The sequence below is a fragment of the Choloepus didactylus genome, chromosome 7 (assembly GCF_015220235.1).
Source record: "Choloepus didactylus isolate mChoDid1 chromosome 7, mChoDid1.pri, whole genome shotgun sequence".
Classification (NCBI taxonomy): domain Eukaryota; kingdom Metazoa; phylum Chordata; class Mammalia; order Pilosa; family Megalonychidae; genus Choloepus; species Choloepus didactylus.
Window position 1 is genome coordinate 1,913,494 of NC_051313.1, and position 23,090 is coordinate 1,936,583.

General features: G+C 43.8%; 1 protein-coding gene across 2 annotated transcripts in view; it reads right to left on the reverse strand.

The window, feature by feature from the left end:
- LOC119540361 (metabotropic glutamate receptor 1) overlaps positions 1–23,090 on the reverse strand; it is a 377,624-nt gene that overhangs the window by 100,904 nt on the left and 253,630 nt on the right. The gene's annotated exons all lie outside the window — the stretch shown is intronic.

Genomic DNA, 23,090 nt, shown 5'->3' on the forward strand with positions numbered 1-23,090 from the left:
TGACAACTAACATCTGCTGAGTCCTTACTCGCCACCGGATTCTGTGCTAAATGCTGCTCATGCATCGTTCTAACCTGCACCGACCCTGTGGAATGCGCTATTGTAACTGCCTTTTCACACACGCCAAGGCACAGGGAGGTTGAGTAACCTGCTGTAGGACACAGAGCGAGTGATGGAAGTCTGTTTGCTTCCACAGCTCTTAGCACAACGTCTACTGCTTCCTAAACATGTAAGAAAGCTGCCAAGGCCCTGGTCCTATGACGGTCTCCCAGGACTGGGCAGGAGGAGGAGCTGAGCTGTATCTCAGTCACAAAGAAGCATCTGTCCGTCTTGTGGGAAACTCCAGGGCTGGGATGTTGTATTCCAAGACCTCAAATTTCAAGTGCTGCCTGGACATCTTTGAGCCTCATGGGGCCCCACAGGCCTGCTCTCCCCAGACAGACCCACACCCAACAGGAAAGGCTCCCCACTGGCTAGTCACTAGGGCCCAGCTGGACCAGCTGCACCCCATCCTGTCCTCAATGGGCTTCCCCTCCCTGCCAGCAGCGAAGCAAACAAGCTGTCACATCCTCTGGAGCAAGCAGAAGCACCCCCTCTTGTTCCCTCCCTCCCCCCTCCCTCCTCCATCCCTCCCTCCCTCGCTGAGGACCAGACGATTCTCCCTGCCCCCATGGTCTACAGACACTCAGCGAACACTGCAGATGCAATGAGGGTAAAGAAGGTGAAGCGGCCAGTGCTAAGGGGGTGGGAGAGCAGAGCTGGGGGTTTAATGTTGGCAGGTTTGTGCATGGGGCAGGGGGGATTGGGGTGGCTTCCCTAACAGTGATGCCTGAGCTGAGACCCAAAGGACAAGTGGGATTATAGGGGGGCAGGTGGCACAGAAGATTCCTGGCAGATTCTCTGATAACATGCAGGAGGGAACAGGGCTCAGTCAAGCAACTTAGAGGGACTCACTATGTCTAGAGCATAGAGGAAAGTGGGGTGAGATGTGGGGCACAAATCCAGCCTAGGGAATATCAGCTAGGAGACTTGGGGGGTCCTCAGTACAGGCAGCCATGTCACTCAGCAGGAGCGTGTCATCTGCTCCCCCATGGCTCACCGCCCGAGAACCGTCTGGAGCGCTCCCCCTCCCCCGCCATCAAGGAAGACATGGCCAAGTTCATCAAAAACGAGACGGGCTCATTCATCTTGCCATGTGCTCAGTCCACATAGAAAGGCCTAAAAAGTTTATTTATTGCATTTATATTTATTTGTATTTCTATCTTAATTACATCTACAGCAATTTGAAGCACTGAGCTATAGTTGCTTCATGCTAGATGGAACGGTAGAAGTAAAGCCAGTTCAACTTTCAAGAAATTCTGTCTACAGCAAATATCTAAAATCAAAGTGGCTTTTAACCTGAAGAAAAGAATTCCTTTCTCACATAAAATTTAGGCTGGAATTGTTTTCCCCAAGGTTTACTATTATGTAAGATTCATTTTGTTTATAGTCTCTACAAAAAACTTAAAATTTTTAAAAATGTGTAGGAACTGAGCCTTCTGTAAAGTTTATTTGCATTTCTTTTTGTGGTTTATGTTCACCTTGTAAAGGCAAATATGTAAAAATGGTAATGTAAAAATACGTAAATATGGTAAAAGCCAAGAGAAGCTGCCCATGATGGTTAGGTTCATGTGTCAACTTGGCCAGGTGATGGTACCCAGCTGTCTGGTCAAGCAAGCATTGGACTAACCATTGCTGCAAGGACATTTGTGGCTGGTTAATAAACCAACAGGCTGGTTTATTAAATCATCAGTCAATTGGCTGCAGCTGTGACTGATGACATCTACAAAGGACATGTCTTCCACAATGAGAGAATGCAGTTGGCTGGATTTAATCCAATCAATCAGTTGAAGACTTTTAAGGGAGACAGATAGAGGACCTTCACTTCTTTTTTGTCTGACCAGCGAAGGGTTTTCTGAGGAGTTTGTTGAAGTTACCAGTTCGTTTTCTGAGGAGTTCGTCAAACATCTTCATTGGAGTTGACAGTTTGCTGACTGCCCTACGGAATTTGGACTTGTGCATACCCACAGTTGCATGAGTCACTTTTATAAACCTTATATTCGTAGATATCTCTCACTGATTCTGTTTCCCTAGAGAACCCTAACTAACACACTGCCCGTGCCCTGAGCCTGCCAGCGGGGAAGCGAAGGGCCCATCGCAGGAGCTCTGGCACCCCGCCCCCTGCCAGCGCTCCCGGCCCTGACCCCTTGTAGAAGGCAGAGCTGGTGCTAAAGCTGAGAGGTCAGAAAACCAAGGAGAACCAGGGCGTGACAAAATCATTCAACTGGACTCCTCATGAATGCTTTTAGAACATGGCAATTGCTACATTTCTGTCTGAGAGCACCCACTTCTCCCAGGTAAGGCGTTAGGGAATGCTACCAACAAAGTCACCAACTACGTCTGTAAGAAGCTCCAGGTTTGCACATTTGCCCATTGTTTGGTCTATGACCAGTTGTCAAATGTCTACAGAGAACCGTGAAGGGCTCTGCTGCTCAGCTGTCCGGGGATGTTGAACGAGGCGAATTCTCCGAGGAGCTGCGGCCATCCTCAGAAATGCTCCATCAGGCTGCAGGTGGAGGTGACGGGCTGCCCGCGCTCCTGAGCCGGAGGTGACCTGCAGGCGCCTGTGGGCAGGGGGACAGACCAGGGCCCACCCAGAACTCTTCACGAGGCACACTTGTCGCCCCCAGCACCACCAGCTGCTGCACCTTTCCCCCATTGGGCTCCTCTGCTATCGGGTCTGGAAGTGCAAGTGCATCTTGCGGGGGGAAAGGTGGACGGGAGGGGAAAGCTGCTTCCCGGGGACCCTCCCTGACCCGCCCGCACCCCCTCTCCGTCCCCGCACCCTCAGTCAGACAGTTCCCTCATGGGGATCTCCATCCTCCCCACAAAGTCACCGCATTCCCTGTGAAGCCAGAACAGCTAGACGGTCTCTTCCACCCAAGAAATTCTAGTTTCAATGACAGGAAGAGACCGTGACTTCGAATTCTGCCAATTGCCAGTTTGACGGGAGCTGCCTGAAAATTACTTTCGCACTGTATCAGTTTAAATAACTTAATAAGCAATTTGATAGCAAAACACAAATGCAATAGTGCTAGTTTAAAAACTGTTCAAAGCCATTTTGGAAAAACCTATTCAGATCCAATTAAAATGATTACAACCTAGATAGAAAGCAGTTTTATTTTTGTTATGAATTCAAATAATTGCATGTCTGATAATGAAGCTATAATTCTTTAAAAATATTCCAGAGCTTACCATCTAATTTGGGAAACAAGGAGAGCACACTAAAAACAATGTCTTCAAAAGCACACATACAAGCCAGAGGCCTCTGATGTCCGCTGTCCCCACAGGTTGGAGCAACATAATTTAAACAGAAGGTGTCCGTTGAGGGCAATCTCATGGCTTTTCCAGTAACAGCGTAGACTGAGCACCTTGTATGAGTCAGGCACCTAGCTTAGTGCTGGGTGACGATGCCAAGGGCAGAGGGATCATCCCACAGGCACCTCCCGTGGTGGGCAGAGGGGCTGCTGGACACGCAGCTGCCAAGCGAGAACTGAAAGGGAGCTTGGGGGTGCATCCAGGGGGCTGTGGAGGAAGTGGCTTCCAAGATGAAAAAGGCAGGTGAGGAGGGCGATGAAAGGGACAGGGAAGGAGGGGACAGAACAGTCAAATGAACACAGGTTCTCAGGGAGCTCAGAGCGTGCAAGGTGAGGGAGCAGGGGTGACGGCCAGGAGAGCCTCCATACAACCATCAGAGCCTCCATATTTTTGGGGTACAGGCTTGAGGGCCAGAGGAGCCTCGACAGTCTTCGTAGAGCTCAGACTTCATTTATATGGTGAGAAGTTGCTTGGATTTTAAGCACAGACATGGCATGATTGTTTGTTTAGAAAGACCAATTTAAGAAAAGACCCAGAGCACTGATATTTGTGAAGACACTTTGGTGTCTGTGTTGGTTCTGGAGTTCTCAGACCGAAAGGTGGAAATGCATGCATGCACTTGCACACACGTGCACACACCCGTATGCACACACACATGCACTCATGCCCACAGGCACACATGTGGGCTACCAGGTTGTGATGTGAAAACGCAGTGCAGGTGTTGATGAAGCAGGAACTGGGGTAGGGGGCAGTGGTCACAAATATTTTTGTTTAATTTTGAAACTAAGCTGCTGCCCACAACAGTGAGCACAGGTCTCTATTCGAGTATCTAGAGGGAACTTAAAGGATCCAGCCTGAGAAACCAGGAGGGCAGAGAAGGGGAGCCTCCCTTCCACCGTTCTGAGCTGCTAGAGTGAAGATTCAAACCCAAGCCTGCTTTAGTCTGGTGGTGTTTTAGGAGATAAACAGCTGAGGGGGAGGAGGGGGAGGAAGGGGCCAAAGGGCAAAGGAGGAAGGGGGAGGGGTTTTTCAGAGCAGACGAGGGGTGCATCAGTCACCCTCACTTTCCCCCCAGAGCCCCTCAGCTCTGCGTCCAGCTCGGCGTCCTCCTCGGTGTCCGCTAGCTGAGCCTGCACACGGCCGCCAGCTCAGGCCCCAGACCACCCACAGGCAGCCTCCACTATGGACAACTGCAAACCCAGTGGGAGCAAGCGAGGGGCATGAGGGGATTTCTCGGGGATAAGCAGGTCTTTCTCCTTCAAATCCCACAACCAAGGTGGCAGCCATTTGGTCTCTCTTCCGAGGAATTCTGAGCGAGGGCACAAAACAGGAAGCCATCACTCAGCCTCTCGGAGCCTCTGCTTCTCCAGCTGTGTGGGGTATCCCCACGAGTCTGTGTGAGTGGCCAGCATGGCCATCGTGTAAGCCTCTCGGGTTTTGTCCCCATGTCACCATGACCCAAGCGATGTGCTGAGTTGTGACTGTGGTCCAGGGGTTGGTGCGTGTCCACGAGCTGCTTCCCCCTGAGCCCTCCCTGGGTGAGGAGACCCAGAGGGCACCTGCAGGTGCGGGCACTGCTGCGGCATCTCACCCGATGGCGGACGCCGGAGCTCACACGGTGCGTGAACTGAGGCGCAGCCGACTCAGGCTACGCAGTGTCATGTTCTAACGCCGGGTGCCCACGTCACCCAGCAGAGGGAAATAGCCGAGACTGTTTAAGCTCTTGTTTTTATGTTTGTTTTTACAATCGTGCTAAGTTTTAATCAAGCGTATTTTATCACTTACTGTCTACAGTTATTTTCTAAATTAGGAAATACAATTAGATTATTTATTTTAACCCCAATTGCATGCAGCCAAACAAGCTTCACTGGGCCTTCCTGACAAGTAAAGACACAATTTTCTTGATAATGCACAATGGAAGTGATGTCAAAGAAATAAAGGCAAAAAGAGTTTCTTCAGGTTTTACTTGAAAAGTTGATCAGCCATATATTAAATTTGGTTTTTATCCTTAATTGATGGTGAAAGGCTAAAACAATAGTGTGGTGTTCATTGAGATGTTTTAACCAATGAACTGGTGAAATCATCAGAATTTATGTATCATTTACATACAAAATAAAGATTAAATTCAAAAGCAAATTAATTCTTTAAAATAAAAGCCTTGAATTAAAAAGGTGACAGAAGCAGATATTCAATATTTTACATATAGACAGTGTTTCGTGGGCTCCATATGATGTAGCACTTCGGGTTGCTAAGACTCAAAATCACATACAACTACATGAAAATTCATAGAATCAGAAACGAGAACACAGGCCTCCAGGTGTAGGGTGGGGACGGGGAACGGGGAGTTCATGCTTAACTGGTGCAGTTTCTGTTTGTGGGGATGGAAAAGTGCTGGTAACGGACGGTGGAGAAGGCAGCTCAACACTGTGAATGTAATTACTGCTGCTGAAGTGTACATTTGAAAGGGGTTAAAGGGGAAATTCAGGTTGTATATCTGTTACCAGAATAAAAAATCTAAAAAAAACCATAGACTTGTGCAACACAGAGAACCCTAATGTAAACCATGCTACAGTTAACAACATAATAATATTGTTTTATCAACTGTAACAAAAGTACCACACTAATGCAAAGGATTAATAATAGGGAAAACTGTGGAAGGGGGGGTAGGTGGGAATTCTGTACTTTCTGCATTATTTTTCTGTAAACCTACAACTTCTCTAATAAAAACCAATCACATACAACTGCCAAGCTTTTGGTGAATGACTGTATCTAAGATACGTGCCTGGAAATGTTCAGAGACTCGTGGTAAAGGAGGCAGCTCATGTAAAACCTTCTAATGGCACCAGAGATGATTTCTGAAACTGCTTTATGAAAATGGAAGACCGACACATTGAATAAATAAAGCTAGCAAAGCATTTTTAATTGTAATTTAATAAACGTGCAGATATTTCGTATGTGGCAAGTCTTTAAGTATATGTACAATTTGAACATGAAGATTTGAAGAAAGAAATGTCTCTGCTCCAATTATTTTTTCAGCTTCATTTCTGACAAATATAACTAGCTCTGAACTGTGTAAAATTGAGAAGGATTATATCATCAATAAATGTGGTTGGCAGTTTGAGTTGTGTGCAGGGGTGTGTTTTGTTGGTGCTGCTGCAATGTCAGGAAAATGCCAGGAAAACATATGGAGTACTTCTCTAGATTAAGTAGCTGGCAGGAATGCAAATGAAGGCAGTGCTTCCTTCATTAAGAGAATCCTGCTTAAAAAAAGTCAGCTGCATTAAACAGTACTTAGTGAGGCAATGCGCCATTTTGAATTCCAAAGTCCTGGAGGCGGTTTGCGTGGGCTCCTGGGAACCGATTGGAAGCATCTTCAGCAACTTCTCCTTGGAAGGCTGAAGCAGGAAGGCCATGGAGAGAGTATTTGCTTCAACTTGGAAGGCCATGGTGACGGCAAATGCAGTCAGGGCTGCATCCACGCCACCCCCCTCTTTAGAGAGCCAGTTACGATAACGTGGAATCCGATTATAAATGGCTATTGCTGGTTTTGAAGGGAGAAGTTTTATCAAGAATGTTTGAACTCAAAAGAAATTCTTAGTGTTTCTTCATGTAAGAAATTATATATTTGGTTCTGATATTTAAATATATGAATAGAAATGCAAGACTTGTTCTTTTTTATCAACATCTTTGGTATTTTTAATGATCTTCATACTTCTACAAAAAGAAGGAATTCAGTATTTTTTCCCAATAGGAGTTTAGATCAAAAGACAACATGAGAAGTTAGAAATTTGGAAAAATAGGGTGTCTATAGATTGCTATATTGCGATTTTAATTTAACAACACTGGTCAATGACTAGGACATAGTCTTGATATTATCATGTACAAAATGTGGTTACCAAATACTTTATGAATTTGATGGAATGTTATTAATTTGATTTTTTCATGAAAAATTTCCTCATATAAGTAACGGAAGGATCCTGAATCCACTTACTTCATCAAAAGATAATTTTAATTGAACTAAAATTTTATGGGATGAGTGATTGGAACAGGCTACTGAAGAAATATTGATGGTGAATTTTAAAAATACAATATCATTTGCTTTAGTTGGTATCACAAATTGCTGAAATTGATGAAAAAGTTCTTCTTTATTCCTGTTAACAAACCTGTGAGATTGGCTACCCTACTGAATGTTATTACAGCAAAGCAGAGAAGTAGTTTATATATATGTCATCCCATCAAATATCATTGCTGGTCCAACACAGATTAGACGATTTAACAAACTCTGCGGGACACTGATTACGTGCTTCAACTTGGCGGGCCTGGGCTGGGGGACCTGATCAGCCCCTGGGGAGGGTGGTGGGCACGGGCGACAGCGCCCTCCGCAGCCCTCCGGGCCTGGGAAAGTGAGGCCGGAGGCAGGCCCCATTTCCTCACCCAAAATACCACTGTTAGGGGAGGCTTGCCGGAGGAAACCGCCTTTTCCCCACCCCCTTATCTTGCCCGGACACTCCCCGTTGCCAGTGCAACTCCCATCACCACCAGTGCGCATACATTGTTGCCAGACACCGTTACCGGAGCAACTCTCGCCCCTTTTCAATCAACCTCTGCGCCCTCTCAGAACCAATCCAAGCCTTTAACCTCTACAGCTACCCCGCCCTCTAAATGCCCAATATAAGCTTGTACTCTCCCCTAATAAACTCTCTTGGCTTCTTCACCCTAAAAGAAACGTGTCCCGCCTGTTCCTTTCTCGCCGCCCTCCATACTTTGCACGCCACCCCACCGGGGACCTGGCCAAGTCCCCCGCCTCGCCCTCGCCTCCGGGAAAGAGCCCCCGCCGCCGGTACCCTCCAAGCAATCCTGAGAGCCTAGGATTTAGCAACCGGCCGCCACCCCCCCCCCCCCCGACGAATCAACTGCGACCGCAAAACTCGGCTGTCATCGTAAAAAATCTGAAAAATATTGAAATGCATTGTGTTGATTCGAAATGTGCATGTAGGCATTTAACATGGCGAATCCACATTTCACTCATAATTTTGTAATTATTTACCGTTATTGAGCATCTACAAGTATAATAGCAATGCTCTCTAATGATCGCCTATGAGCTCTTTCAGTGAACAATGGTTACTGTTTTTTAAATTCTTTCTTCCTGTGTTGTGTTTATTCTGAAGATATTTACTGAAATGAGAATTTCATCTCTCAAATACGATAATTCAATGTTAGGTTTGTATTGTGCATGTCTTTTTCCTTTATTTTATTTCCTAATAATTTATTTTTGTTGCCTTTTACAAAAGTGCCATGTCACAAATTTTAAAAAGTTAGAAACAAAACTGGTCGTCAGCACAGTGTGAGGAGCACAGCCCTGGGAGATCTCTCCACGCTTTACGCCTGAGAAGCTGCTGAGATACCCACCCTGGCCTCACGGCACTGTACACAGGGCACTCGGGAAGCTCGGCTCTGCTGCTCACAACAGTGGAGCCGAGGAAGGCGGGTGGCCTCCTCCCTGCCACAGCCATGGGGCAGCCCAGCCACGCTCTCCGCCTGTGTCCTCAGCCTCACAGTGCATCGCTGCCACCAAAACTCCACTTTTCAGATCCCCAAGCCGCTGGAGAGAGAGGTAGCAGTTTCACAGATGATGGCTGAGAAAATGCTGTAAAGGAACCGAGAGACTCTGAACAAAGCATAAATCGGACCCTGACACTCCTCTGCTCAGAGCCCAGCAGCCCTCCGGTGAGTGGGCTGCAGGCTGACCTCCTCCCCACCCTCCCTCCCTTCCACCGACAGGAATCCCGGCCCAGGGTCCTGCACTGGCCTTCTCTGCCTGGACTTCTCTGGACGCTTGCATGACTCGTCCTTTCTCAGCCTTCACGTCTGCTCAAATGTCCCGTTCTCAGGGAGGTCTTTCCTTTTATAAAATCTTGTCTCGTTTATCTTTCCTCTTCTCTTTGCCCCTTTTCTCCTTAAACTTATCATTGTCTGACATACAAGGAGATATTCTCTGTCTCCTTCCAGTAAAATGGGAGCTCTGCATAGGCAGATATTGACATAATCCTAGAATTCAGAACCATCTGGTTCATAAAAGTGCTGGTTAAATGTTTGTGGAAGAAATGAAGGACTGAACAGATGAAGGACTTACAGGGTAGTCTGTGGCCAGGAGCTCCCCGGGGAACGGCGTCCGTGCTGTGCTGGGGAGGGCCCCTGGTGACCACCCATCCCAGCGCTGCGCTCGGGGACTTCAGGAGGGAAGGTGGAAATGGCCATCGCGAGGGCACGTTCCTCACGGGCAAATACGACAAGCCAGGACTTTCTGGTTCACTCTGTGTCATTGTTTTAGGGAACCCATGTAAGGCATTTACCAGCTGCCAACTAACTGTAATGTGCTATGGCACTTTGTCTGAAATTCAGGATCGGGGGCACGAAAGGTGACTTGATGATTATTGTTTAGAGTTAAAATATCTATAATGAAAATTAAAAGTTATTGTTTCATCAAATTAACAGCTCTTTTTTTTCTGAAAGCTGTGTTGCATGGTTTATACATTTGAATCGCTTTGCTTTTCTCTCTCAAAAACAGATAGTCACATGCTAAGAAGCATCAAAAAATATAAAACACATGAAAAAAGTTGACCTAAACACCCTGTTAGCCTAATATATATTGCTAATTCAATGGTATATTTATAGCTTGTATATGCAAGGATTTGAATTTTGAACAGTCATCACAGCCTCATACATCACATGCATATATACCTCGTAAGCTTTGGGTATCTCAGCTTTGGGCTGTACTTAGAGGGCTGAGTGGATTTGCATATGGGACTTAGTAAACTATTCTAAAAGAAAGGATGACAAAGATACCATATATTTGTATAGTACTTTGCATTTTGCATCTCTTTTAATACATTTACTGTATGTTTTTGAGTCTCAGAAGAACAAGTCTAGACTCCTCCAATGTTATTCTATTCAAAACTTGTGCATACCTTCATTCAATCAATATTTACTGATCTCCTAATGAGCACCAAGCACTGTTTCAGATGCTGAAGACACATCAATGAATATGACGAGATATTTCCCTGCTCCTGTTTAAATTACTGGGTTTCTGCTTCTGGCAAAGATGGGGTAGCAGGAGCTGGATTTACTCTCCTGTCTGAAATAACTAAAAAGCTTTAAAAACAGGTAAAACAATGGTTCTTAAGATATTTTGACTCAGGCGATGGAGGACAGTGATTCCTGCAAGGTGAGGCACAAATGAGAAATGAGCCGTACAAGTGCCTAAATGCATTGTCTGGAGAGAGTTTCCAGGCCATGGCATGAGAAGGGGGAGTTGGCCCAGCCTGCAGATCTCCTGAATTGAGAAGACGGAGCTGGGGTTCCCGCAGCCAAGGCAGCAAGAGTTCAAGGGCAAATACGAGAGGAGAGAACTGCATGGAAAGAGAGCTCCAGGGCTCTGCTGTGGGTGTCCCTCCAGGATGCAGGTGATGTTAGTCGGCCCATGCATGTGATGAGAAAACAACCGACCGGGAGAATTCGAGGGAACAGTGCCTGGATGTCACATGGGGTGGGGAATATCAGGTGCTCCCTACAGGAGAGAGGGAAATCCCATATTTCACGGGCATTGGTTCATGTACTAAGAAGGGTCTTGCCTCAATAGTGGGAAAAAATTATTCCCAGGCTAAACACTACTTTGGTTTGCCTAACAAAGCTTAAAAACAAGATGCAAAAGAATCAAATTGCTTCTAAATAATTCAACCTCATGCCAGAAAAAAAAGGCTGAATGATATTTTAGAAATACAAAAACATCCAGTACCCAACAAGGTATAATCCACAATGTCTGGTATCCAAACAAAAATTACCAAGCACATCAGTCCATATGTGGAGTGAGGGAAAAAGAGACAAATGACATAGTTAAACAAAAACCATCACATGTGATGCAGGTTTGGTGGAGGGTAGGTGAGAGTCGTGTGGCAGAGACGGAGATCGGGTGGTCAGCGAAGGACTGGGTGGGTGGGGGAGCCTCTTGCTCACACTGAGATGGAGACGCAGGAAGACATGAGCCACATGAAGCTTGGAGGAAGAGGATTCGAGCAGCAGGGACAGCCAAAAGTCTTCCTGCAGGAGGAGCAAGCAGCTGTGCTGAACTGTCCCCCTTAGCCACAGAAATGCAGGCCCAAGGTGTTACCTTCACCAGAAGATATTTGAATATGCATATTTTTTGTTGTTCAGCTAGCCACTGTATATTTGTTATTCTTCAAGATACCTCAGGTTACTGAAGTGTTACCCCAGGTTTCTTTTAAGTGCTTGTATGGAAATGAAGCTGGCATGTCCTAATGAGTAGGTGGTCTCAATTTGACCCCTAAGAGCAAACTTGGAGGAGTAGTGGGTTGCCATGGCATTCTTCCTTCCACCTCGTTTTGCAGACCCAATTTTCTATGTCATTATATGAGCTCAGAAACTCCTTCCTGTTAAAATCATAGAGATATCTCAAGAATCCTCTGGAGAAGGAATTTGATATGGCCCCCAAACCATCTTGTGTTATAGCTACCTGTTGACCAAAGGACTCCACAAGGATAAGTCAGACCTAGCTCATTTTTGAGGTTTACTTCTGCAAGGTGTGAGTGGGATATGAGGTCTTAGACATTGACTTCAGGAGGGTCAAAAGTGAGCTTATGCAAAGGGTTCATCCCTAAAATGTCCATTACCATCTATTTTTAGTAGTCTCCAGCCCTAACACACTCCTGGGGCAGGGCAGGGTTCTGCTTGGAGCAGTGAGCTGGAAGCTAGAGCTATGCATGCTTCTGTGAAAGGGAGGAAAAAGGAGTATTCTTTCATGTAAGACTGTAAATACCGACCCCACCTGATTAATCATTGATTGATGCGAAAAGGGAATATAAGTATACAAAGAGCCGGGAGGGCAGGCATGATGGAAATAATGAGAAACCGAGGGCAAATGAACTGGCTGCCTTGCGAGGATGTCAAGCTACGTCAGCCACAGAATGTTTCTTAACAGTTTCTTAGGTTATAGGGCCACTGGGGTGGCTGAACTGGACCTCCAAGCTGAGGGTCCTCAGGCAACAAGACTGACTTTTTGGGGCTGTAGAGGAGGCAACTTTGTGTTCTCACTACATGTATGTGGAAGAAAGGAGGGAAGGAACAGAGGAAGAAGGGAGAAAGAAGGACTGAGAAATGAGCACAAGGTCCAGTTGTGGAGCAGATTTCCCAGTGCTTCTCTCTCACATTCTGAGATGAAAACCATGCCCTTGAGATCACTTCCATTTCTTTTTAGAATCATTTTATTTTTCATACTTGAACAAATGTTCAAAGTGCAGCAATTTGTGGCTCTCAAAAGTGAATGCAATAGTCTAGTAACTTCATTAATGAAGGCCCTTAGCAGAACAAAAACATGCCCTTGCCAGCTTTTGGTCAATAGCTGTTTGACTCTTAATTCATTCTAGTTGACCAAACGATTCCTGAATATTTTTTAATTGAAAGTAGAACATAAAAGAACAATGGCCAAAATGTCTCACAGCGTGGTTGACTAATTTGACACAGATAGTCCTCTTCAACCACAAATACCTGCCAATGCAAAATAAAATATAATCAAGAAGCAAAAAAAAAATATTTCCCAGGTGCTAAAAATGTTGAGATAAATCAAAGCCACATGGTAAGCATGAAGAGGTAGAGAGGAAGCCCATGGTGGTTTTGGTCTCTAATGGAGGCCCTGGACAGTTGCTGATGGGTTCTAACCCCACCCCCATCTGGTGGTGTGAAAGATGGTTTCCTGAAACTTAGAACCCAGGGCAATGAGGCTGAGGCCCTAGCATGAAGCTGGGGGCTTTGAAAATCCGCTCCAGTGGGACTGACATGTGGCACCTGCCCCCACCTAGCCTCAGGAAGCTTCAGCCAGTCTGTGACACCACGATGCACACATGATATCTGAATGCACATGGTCTTCTGGTACAAGAGCCACAAACACAGAAATTAACACAAAAACTGATCTAAGATCCTTGAAAACCCCTAGAATCCAAACGAAATGCCATTGCTGACCAACATTTGAAGACACTTTTCAAGCCTAGACAACTCTAATCTTCATCAAAAAATAACTGCTGAGATAGGCTCATAATAATACACAAACATACACACACACACAAACATAGTATCCACAAGTGGATTAAATTTTCCTTTTAAAAGACAATTATCCTAAAACTAGATTTCAAAAAAAACCCAACTACACTATTAGAAATCCCAAAAATGATATGAAATGTATGAAAGGAAAGGAGTCAGACATCCTATTACCATAAAAATGGTAGAAAAAAATTAAATATTCTCTAAAATACAAAACACCTTACAAACAATCCAATATAAGAGAGGAAAGTGAGGGATAAAATCACTGAAATAGGACAAATAGCAAGCACAAAATAAGACAATGGCACTAGCTCCAAACAGATCAGGAATTACAACTAAATTCAACAGGTAAGAGAGATAAAGATTGTCAACAAGACAAACACAAACAAAGTTCATGAAGAGATATATTCTGTTTGTAACAAATCCACCTAAAATATGAGAATAATGAAAGATTGAACTGGTTTAACATTCCCAAGAGCCTGTGGGTCCCCTGTGCATGTCGAGGGTTTTTGCTCCATTAGATGAGCGGCTCCTCCAAAGATCTTTCTCAGATAATCCCACTTTTGTTCCCCGCTTCTGCTGAGATGACTGAGGGGTCCATGAGCCACGTGTCTAACCTCCTCAAAGAGCCCTCTGTGTGACGAAACGGCAGTGCTCAGTCCCTTTCATCCTTCCCAGGCAGCGGCTAAAGGACACCCAGGCTTCCCCTTTGCTTCCTCTCCAGCATGCTTCCCGACAACACATCTCTGAGTTTTAGCATCTTTTGCAATAAGGATAGAGGCTGAGACATTTCCAAATCATTCACTAACAGCTCTTCTTCTCACTTTTTATTCTAAGTAGCAAAATGAGAACTGGATACACCTTCAACATTTGCTTCAAATCTCCCCAGCATTTCCAAGCTCCGCTTTCCACCTAACTGCAGGGAGCAATGCCGCTAAGCTTTCTGCCATTTGGTGGCAAGAATCTCCTTCTCTCCAGTTTTCAATCACATGTCCCTCATGTCCAAGGAGCCTGGCCAGCACAGCCTTAGATGCTCACATTTCTGCCAACTGTCTGTTCATAAGGATTTAGGAATTCTCCGAGAACTTGCTTCACTCACCATTCTCCTCACTTCCTTTGAGCTCTCAAGAGCAGGTTCGTTTGCATCCACATTTCTAAGTCTGTTCAAGGCCATCTTAGCTTTTTCTATCATGATTCTCAAAATTCTCCCAGCCTTCAGAATTTTGGGCTATTGATTACAGCAGCATTCTAATTCCAGGTAGGAAAATCTGTGTTAGTTTCTTTCCTTTCAGTGCTATGACAAATCACCATAAACTTGGTGGCTTAAAACAACACAGATTGGAGGAGCTAAGATGGCAGCATAGAGAGGAGTGGAAGACTGTTAGTCCCCCCTGGAACAATTCATAAATGACCAAAAAATTAGTAAATAACCCGGAATAACTGTGGGGAGACAAATGTGACTGTCCACTCATCATCCACCAACCTGAACTGGGAGGAATGCCCAAGACAGCAGCATAAAATCTATAAGTAAAACTGCAGACCCTCACCGAGAGCCAAGAGCCGAGAGCCCCTCCCTCACGGAAGCCTCACAGTGCTAGAGAGCAGCACTCTCTCAGCCCAGCTCCAACTGGGGTTTTAATGTTAAACTGTTCAGTACAGACAGTGAATCCTCAACAAGCAGACAGAGGCTTTTGGTGACAACTGACCTTGGGAGAGTCAGGGGACATATCTGTCTCAGGATGGGGAGCCCAGAGGATCAGGTGCTATCTCTGGCTGATGGGTGAATCTGGGAGCTTTCTGTCCCTTTTCTGTCTGTGGAGAAAGCCTCAGCCATTTTCAGCCTGCAGCACTTTGCAGTAAAGACAACCTCAGCCATTTTAAAATCAAAGCACTTTGATCAGCAGAGTCAGAGAAACAAAGAATTTATTGATATTCAGTTGACCTTTCTGGAGGGGGCATAGCTTCCCAAGAGGAAAGGGAGGGGCACAGCTCCACTGCCTGCCTTTCTGGAACCAGACCCCAAAGTCTGGGGATGGAGAGCCACAGACCACACCCTCTTACACCAGCCAGTGACAGGCTGACAGGTGCACCTGCTAGGCAGAAAAGCACAGGGTGTGTCAATCCTCTAAGAAAAGCCATCAGGGAAACCAGATACTGAATATTTCCTTCTCCTGTGACCTAAGCCTGTTCTCGTCTGGGAAAACCTGTTTGGGGTGGCTTAGGAGGTCAGATGCCTAGACAACAGAAAACTACAACCTACACTAAGAAAAACGAAGTTATGTCCCAGTCAAAGGAACAAACGTACACTTCACCTGAGATACAGGAATTTAAACAACTAATGCTAAATCAATTCAAAAAGTTTAGAGAAGATTTTGCAAAAGAGATAGAGGCTGTAAAGAAAACACTGGGCATACATAAGGCAGAAATCAAAAGTTCAAAAAAACAACTAGTAGACTCTATGGAAATGAAAGGCACAACACAAGAGATGAAAGACATAATGGAAACATACAACAGCAGATCTCAAGAGGCAGAAGAAAACACTCAAGAACTGGAGAACAAAACACCTGAAAGCTTACACGCAAAGGAGCAGATGGAGAAAAGAATGAAAAAATATGAGCAACGTCTCCAGGAACTTAAGGATGAAACAAAGTACAAGAATGTACATATCATTGGTGTCCAGAAGGAGAAGAGAAGGGAAAAGGGACAGAGGCAATAACAGAGGAAATAATTAATGAAAATTTCCCGTCTCTTATGAAAGACATAAAATTACAGAGCCAAGAAGTGCAGCGTACTCCAACCAGAATAGATCTGAATAGGCCTACGCCAAGACACTTAATAATCAGATTATCAAATGCCAAAGACAAAGAGAGAATCCTGAAAGCAGCAAGAGAAAAGCAATCCATCACATACAAAGGAAGCTTAATAAGTCTATGTGTGGATCTCTCAGCAGACACCATGGAGGCAAGAAGGAAGTGGTGTGATATATTTAAGATACTGAAAGAGAAAAACCACCAACCAAGAATCCTATATACAGCAATGCTGTCCTTCAAATATGAGGGAGAGCTCAAAATATTTTCTGACAAACAGACAATGAGAGACTTTGTGAACAAGACACAACAATGTCAGAAGACAGGAGTGCGTGGTTTGGAACATAATTTTGGGAGATGGTAGCACAGCAGTGTAAGTCCACTGAAAAAAAATAACTATGAATATGGTTGAGAGAGGAAGGTTGGGAGCATGTGAGACACCAGAAGAAAGGAGGAAAGATAAAGAATGGGACTGTGTAACTTGGTGAAATCTAGAGTGTTCAACAGTTGTGATAAAATGTACAAATATGTTCTTTTACAAGGGATAACAAGCAAATGTCAACCTTGCAAGGTGTTAAAAATGGGGAGGCATTGGGGGAGGGATGCAATCAACATAAACTAGAGAATGTAACTAACAGAATCATTGTATTATGCTTCCTTTAATGTAACAAAGGCGATACACCAAGGTAAATGCAGATAAGAGGAGGGGATGGGGAGGCTTGTTAGACACTTGACATTGGTGGTGTTGTCTGACTCTTTACTCTACTTTGATTTAAGGTTATTTCTCCTTTTGCTACTTCCTAGCTGTCATTTTTTCCCTCTTTCCTTTGCCTCTCTACCTTCTTTGACTCTCCCTCCTGCCTTGTGGAAGAAATGTAGATGCCCTTATATAGATAGTGGTGAAGGTGGTGAACACATAAATATATGACCATACAGAGAACCATTGATTGTTTACTTAGGATGGAATGTATGACGTGTGAACAAAACCAACTTAAAAAAAAATGGGTTGAATGCAAAACCTCGAGGGCAATATACTGAGTGAAATAAGCCAGACACATAAGGACAAATATTGCAGGGTCTCACTGATAAGAACTAATTATAATATGTAAACTCATAGACATGAAATATAAGGTACCAAGATATAGGATGAGGCTTAAGAATGAGGAGCAGTTGCTTAGTATGAGCAGAATGTTCAACTAGGATGAACTTAAATATTTGCAAATGAACAGAGGTGTCGGTAGCAAGATGTGAGAATAACTAACAGTGCTGAATGGTGCATGAATGAGGTGGAAAGGGGAAGCTCAGAGTCATATATGTCACCAGAAGGAAAGTTGGAGGTCAAAAGATGGGAATGTATAAAACTGAATCCTATGGTGGGCAATGTCCATGATTAACTGTACAAATATTATTTCAACATTCTTTCATAAACAGTAACAAATGTACTATACCAACACTATGAGCAACAATTGAGGGGGATATGGGAGGATTCGAGTCTCCTTTTCTTTTTTTTTTTTTTTCTTTTTTCATCTTTCACTTTATTTCTTGTCTGGAGTAACGAAAAGGTTCTAAAAATTGAACAAAAATTAAGTGCAGAGATGGATGCACAGCTGTATGAGGGTACCAGGGGCAAATGATTGTACACTTTGGAACTTTGGATAATTGTATGGTATCTGAACAATCCCAATAAAAATTAAAAAGGGAAAAAATATATACAGATTTATTACCTTATAGTTCTGGAGGTCACAAGCCTGAAATGGGTCTCTTGGATTAAAATCAAGATGTCAGTGGGGCCGCACTCCTTCTAGAGGCTATAGGGGAGCATCTGTCCTTGCTTCCCACGGCTTCTGGGGCTCCTGCATTCCTGGCTCATGGCCGTCTTCCTTATCCGAAGCATCACTGCACACCTCGGACCCCTGTTTTGTCCTCACATCTTCTTGTATCCCCTTCCTCTCTCCTTCCTTTATTCAGCCCACCCAGATAATCAAGGATAATTTTGCCATCTCAAGACTCTTAATTTAACCTTATATACAAAGTCCTTTTTGCCAGGTAAATTAATATACTACCTGGTTCCAGGGATTATAATGTGGACATCTTGGGGGAGGAGAATTATTTTGCCTGCCACAAAGAGCAAGCAAGACGAGGTTACCTGAGGTGAGTCTTAGAGGAGGAGTATAAGTTGTCCAGGCAGACAACTTGGGGAGCACACACCTCAGAAGGAGGGGATGCTCCAGCAAGCACCCTGTGTAAGGGGGAGGCACGCCTTCAGGGTTGGTGAAGCCCTGGGAGAGGTTGAAGGGTGAGAAGCTAAAGTGAGATGGCAAATACCGGCTGTGTCAGCGTCAGGCAGGACTGGGGTGCTGAGTGGGACAGCTCACACTTTAGGCTGGATGCAACTGGAGACTGAAGATTTTGGAGACAAAGAGTGACATCCTAAAATCAGGTTTAGAGGTGGTTCTGGTGGCAGCATTGATGGTTAGAGATAGAACGTCGAGGCCCCCACAAATAGAAATAATTTGATGTATGAGTTGAGGTAGTTTACACAATAAGATTCTGTGCCTTAGAACCTCTTTTACATGGTAAAATAATTTTATGCCCAAACAGTTAACTGAAGTGATAAAAAGAAAAGGCAAAGGAAGCAGACCGAGGCCAGAGTAGGACACTGACTGTTGTCCCGTTACATGAGGGGAAAGTCACCAGCAGAATTAGCCAGAAAAGTGCTCTTGCCTCGTTCTCCCATAGCCCCAAGCTGGATTCTGGGGAGTCTCAAAACCCTTATCATTACAGAAAATGCCTCTTTCAGTTGAAAATAAATTATTTCTTGACCACAGTCGATGGCTTCATAACAAAATTGAAGAAATAATCTAGAATATTTGAGCAAAATTTTCCCTCTGATACAGTATTTTTTTGAGTCAAATTATTGGATCAACTCCACCAATCAAAGTTAAAGAGTAATTGCTCATCATGCTGTTTCCTTTAGTGTTTCTACACTGCTAAAACAGTTGGTTTTCATTATATTTCTCCCCACAGGGATAATATGTATGGCATTTAACATTATTCTCACTTGACATTGTAACTGTTTCATGTAAAATCCGTACACTGAGCTGTCAGCTTCACGCCTCTGTCCAGGGGCCGAGCATTTGGACAGGACCTTCTCCTGCAGTTTGCCCTTTATAAGTGACCGAGGTCACAGAGTCCAGTTGGATCAGCCTTCAAAGGCTGACTTTCAAGTCTCTTGCAGTAGAACATTGAAAACAACTTAGCTTTCCAATCGTTCAGTCCCATCCCGGTATCTAAACATGAAGTCCTGCCACTACACTCAGATGAAGTCCCCTTTCTCTGCTGACCTGTGGGCAACATCTTAAGAAGTTGTTCTACAAAAGATTCCAGTGATTCATTTTATTCCTTGGAGCTACTGTATTAATAAAGCAGGAGTACTTGATTTATATTATAAATAATAAATATCCTGAAATTACATAAATATATTAAGTTTTTAAAACAACAATCTAGCAGAAGACACTATTTTAAAATTACATGCTACTTGAAGGTAAAAACTTTTTAAAGCAAAATATCTTTGGGTAAAATGGAAGACTGCATCCTCATTTTGCTTTTTGTTCTATATTGTACCTGTTTTGCATATTGAGTTTTCTTAAACAACTTTTGGAAGTTTGGGAGAAATTTAAAATGCTTAGTTGTCATATAATTGGATGGCAATGATGACTTTTAAAAATTATTATATTCCATTTTCAATGGCAACTAAAAATATTAAGTTCCTCGGAATAAACTTAACCAAGGATGTAAAAGACCTCTACACGGAAAATTGCATAACTCTACTAAAAGAAATAGAAGGCAACCTAAACAGATGGAGAGATAGTCCATGTTCATGGATAGGAAGGCTAAATATAGTTAAGATGTCAATTCTACCCAAACTGATCTACAGATTTAATGCAATTCCCATCAGAATTCCTACAACCTACTTTGCAGACTTGGAAAGGCTAGTCATCAGATTTATTTAGGAGGGAAAGATGTTCTGAATTGCTGGAAGTACTTTAAAATAGAAAAATGAAGTGGGAGGACTTACACTGCCTGACTTTGAAGACTACTATAAAGCCACAGTAGTCAAACAGCATGGTATTGGCACAAAGATAGACATATTGATCAATGGAATTGAATTGAGAATTCAGAAATAGATCCCCGAGACCTACGGTCAATTGATTTTTGATAAGGCCTCCAAATCCACTGAATTGGGACATAACAGCCTCTTCAACAAATAGGGCTGGGAGAATTGGAAATCTATATCAAAGAGGACCCCTACCTCACTCCCTGTACAAAAATTAATTCAGCATGGATCAAAGATCTCTATATAAGAGGCAGTATCAAAAAACTCCTAGAAGATAATGTAGGGAAACATCTTCAAGACCTAGTATTAGGAGGTTGCTTCTTAGACCTTACACCTAAAGCACAAGCAATAAAAGAAAAAATAGACAAATGGGAACACCTCAGAACTAAAAGCTTCTGTACCTCAAAGGAATTTGTCAAAAAGGTAAAGAGACAGCCAACTCAATGGAAGAAAATATTTGGAAACCATCTACCTGATAAGAGACTGATATCTTGTATATATAAAGAAATCTTACAACTCAATGACATTAGTACAAATAACACAATTATAAAATGGGCAAAAGATATTAAAAGATATTTCTCTGAAGAGTAGATACAAATGACTAAATAACACATGAAAAGATGTTCATCTTCACTAATTATTAGGGAGATGCAAATCAAGACCACAATGAGTTATCGCCTCACACCAGTAAGGATGGCTTCCATTAAGCAAACAGGAAACTACAAATGCTGGAGAGGATGTGGAGACATTGGAACTCTTATTCATTGCTGGTGGGACTATAATGGTTCAGCTACTGTGGAAGGCAGTTTGATGGTTCCTAAGAAAACTAGGTATTGAGTTACCCTATGATCCAGCAATTTCACTTCTCGGTATACACCCAGAAGATCTGAAAGCAGTGACACAAACAGATATTTGTACACTGATGTTCATAGCAGCATTGTTCACAATTGCCAAGAAATGGAAATAACCTAAATGTCCTTCATCAGATGAGTGGATAAACAAAATGTGGTATATACACGGGATGGAATACTATGCGGCAGTAAGAAGAAATGAGGTCATGAAACATATGACAACATGGATGAACCTTGAAGACATAATGCTGAGCGAAATAAGCCAGACACAAAAGGAGAGATATTGTATGTTACCACTAATGTGAACTCTGTGATAATGTAAAACAAGTGCCTTATATTGTAGAATACAGGGGACCTAGAGATAGACAGCAGCTAGTGAAGGGGGAACGATCATCTAATAAGAACACATATACTATTGAGGGCAATCTTGATGTGGGAATGCTCAGAAATGACTGTGGTTCATTCATTATCTTGTGTATGGTAGGAGCATATTGGAAGCAGTGAAATTATTTCAGGATATTTGTTTTTGTTATTCCTTTGCTATGTTGTATTTGAAAATGTTTTTTTTTAATTTTTTGATAAATAAAGTTAATAAAAAATAAAAATAAATAAATAAAAATTATTAGGATTTGTAGAATTCTGGGGTTCTAAAATATTTGAAATTCAATACTTTCACAAGAACCTTGTTGGTGAATCCAGTGGTGAACCAGCTGTGACAGCACTTTGAAATGTAATAACGTCAAGTATAGGTTATGCTCACTTCAAATGTCCTAAAGGTACAGGAGGACCAACATTTAGATGGGAGCTACGTTTCAGCTCAATCCAAAAAATAACTTCCTGTATGCTGTAACTCTCTAAACGCAGATTTCACTCAAAATATATCCCAAAATTATGAACTGTACATTTCAGATCTTCCTGGTATTGAGCCACGAGCCAGTGAACAAAACAGACACAGCCCTGCCCTCCGATTTCAGCTGGGGAGCAGGCAGGCGATAAACCAGCCGCCACGGCAACTCCACAATGGCCAGCTCCGAGCCCAAGTGTGCCTGCTGGACACTGGTCCTGGTGCTTTCCATGTGCTGTTTCATTACAACCCGAAGTGGGAATGGTGATGGATTACAGTGGAATCAAAGGTCCAGTGGACAAGGCTGGAGACAGTGGGACGCAGGCCCAGGTCCCAGCTCTACCTAAGCACGTCGGAACCTATGTAGGACTTTATAGAAGGGGTAAAGCTCTCATTTACACTAAAGAAAAGAAGGGCTGCAGCCTGGCTGCCATGGAAACGGACTGAAGCAAGCAAGAGCAGACCCCGAGGAACCAAGCCCAAGAGTGCTGGGCCCGACTGGCAGGCGACAGTGGAGCCTGGGCTCGTCTTGTGGCCGTGGGCGCAGGGTGGGGGCGTCAGTGAGGTTTGCGTTAGACTCTGCGTGACTTGGCGACGGACGCGGGATGCACAGCATGAATCTCAGATACGTTAACAGGGACTGGAAAGCAAGACAGGGGAAGCCAAGAGTTTCATTTGGGACATGCCATGTTGAGACGGCCGAGTCAATGATTCCGGTGTGAGGGTGGATGCACCCCAGAGACAGTGCATTTCTCCATCAGGGAAATTCAAGAATCAATCAGCCATTTAGCTGGGTGGTAGTGAAGTCTTGCCTAGCTTTAAAATTCTGTGATTGTACGGAGAAGAAAAGACTGGTTTGAAGGGAATGTCATGAGAGATTGAATGTGTTCTCTTGGGGTGAGGTGCGGGCAGAAGGAACCGCGTATTCATTTACCGTTCATTCA